This window comes from Gossypium arboreum, chromosome 4 (genome assembly GCF_025698485.1).
Source record: "Gossypium arboreum isolate Shixiya-1 chromosome 4, ASM2569848v2, whole genome shotgun sequence".
In the NCBI taxonomy this organism is placed as follows: domain Eukaryota; kingdom Viridiplantae; phylum Streptophyta; class Magnoliopsida; order Malvales; family Malvaceae; genus Gossypium; species Gossypium arboreum.
In genome coordinates, this window is record NC_069073.1 from 116023197 (window position 1) to 116025462 (window position 2266).

Consider the following 2266-nt stretch of genomic DNA (forward strand, 5'->3'; position numbering starts at 1 on the left):
ATGATAGAATTCATTACTACATTTTCATATCATTCCTCAAAGAATATTAATAGAAATAAAATATTTGGGCATTCGCCACATATGTGGCCAATAATTTTTCATATCACATTGATAACATAAGTTATCTTTACCCTTTGAAAAGTTATCTTGAGAACTCTCATTGTTCTCTTATTCATTACTATGTTCCCACTTTTAGTGGTTAATGAGTTTATCTTTTATTTTCTTTATGTTTACATTCACTTCAGGGAATGCAACAAATCTAGTAGGAGAGACTTATAAACATCCCAATAGATTCTTTATTTCATAATTATCATCGCAAACATGCGTGAGATTTCAAATCAAAATCTATCTATGCATGTTGTCATGATTAGTCTCCAATTATATAATAAACAATAAATAAAATATAGTAAAATATATCTGAAGATCTTTAACATCATCATCATCACTAGAAGGTATGAGATAGTTTCAAATTATTCTTGATTTCATATAGATAACGATATCAAATCTTTCACCATCCTTAAAAAATAAGTAAAATAAGTTAATCAAAACAATGATAACATATAATGAAAGAAGAATGAAAATAATAATCAAATATGAAACATTAAATAAAATAAACTTTCTGTAAAAACTTTGCATCTTGCCGTCAAAGAAATTGAAAATCATGGAGGATCAATTTGATTGTTGATAAAAGGAACTATCACTTTGAGCAAGATCGTGCTGATAACGTATTATAAAATAAAGAGAGATGGGGAGAATAAAGAACAAAGAAAATATGAAAGCAACAGAGAATGTGCTTTATTAATCAAAGGGGTGATTACAATGCTTCATCAGAGTCTCTATTTATAGGCATAAGAAGTATAAAATAACTAGAGATCTAATTCTAATAACTATTAGAATTTAAAGTATGTTAAAATTTTATCCTGATAATGATGGACATCCACTTAATAAGATATTCATAACGTAAATAATTTTTTTAAAATAATTTGGATGAACCAAATGATTCGCAATAAGGGATCAATGGAAGGAGAAGTGGAGTTGTTTAGTTGGAGAAACTAATTCAACCATCACGATTTGGTAAAGTGAATCATCTATTTATCAGTAAAAGTATCATGGAAATCCTTATACTAAAGGTTTAATAGTATTTTACTCTCTCAACTCAAAAAATGAGTAAATTAAATTTTGTACATTTAGTGATGATGTGTCTGATAAAACAAATAGACAACGATATGTGGCAAATATTTAAAAATAAATATCCTAAAACAAATAATTTTTTAATAATTATTTGAAAAATCAAGTCCAGGATGAATTGGACGAAGAACTGTCCAATTCAAATGAACATGGATAAATGAATTTATTATGTTGAACGTGATTTTTAAATAAAATATATAGAAAATTGTTTAAAATTCTTAAGAATTATATAAAATATTTAAAATTATAATAAATATTTGAATTGCAAATTAATTATCATTATCGAGTTACAATTTATTTAAATATTTAACAATTATTATGATGAATTACTATAAATACGAAAAGGAAATTGAAATGAAAAGAACTAGAAAAATAATGCAAAATTTGGATTTTGAATCTTTATAGAAGGTTTTAGAGGTGAAAGAAAAGGGTAAGAAGATAGAGGAAAATAGTGGTGGACAATAGCGATAACGGTGGTCGACGACTGACAGCAGTGGCTGGAATTTGCAAATTTTCCTTTGGATATTCATCTCTTATGTTTCATTGCATCTTTAATCTCCACCAAGCATATCCTTTCATCTATTTCACCTCTTATCACAAAACTTAATTACTCAAAATTTATCTTCCCCTTCCACACTCATCATCTGTTAAGTCTTCTTTTCAGCCTTTACCTAACTCAGATTTCCTCACACTCATTTTTGGCAACCTTCAACAGGTTTTCTTCCATCTTTCCACTCTCTGCACACCAAAGCTGAAATGCCAAATTCACCCATTTTAAACGCTTGTTATCTACAAGTGGGAAATCATAATTTATAATAATTATTTTACACTCATAATTTAATTATATAACTATTATAGGCTAATTTTGGCCCAGTTACATTTACAACATAAGCCCACCTACCCAATACACAAGACCCATTAAATCCGAATGGCCCATTTAAAGTTTACAAAGCCCATACTTAAACCCCAACCCGTCAGCCCAATAATACATTAAAACCTAAAACTACCCAAAACCCATTACAAAACCCAAATATTGGACCCAATTCAGAGGCCCACTAAAACTAAAAACCCAAAATCA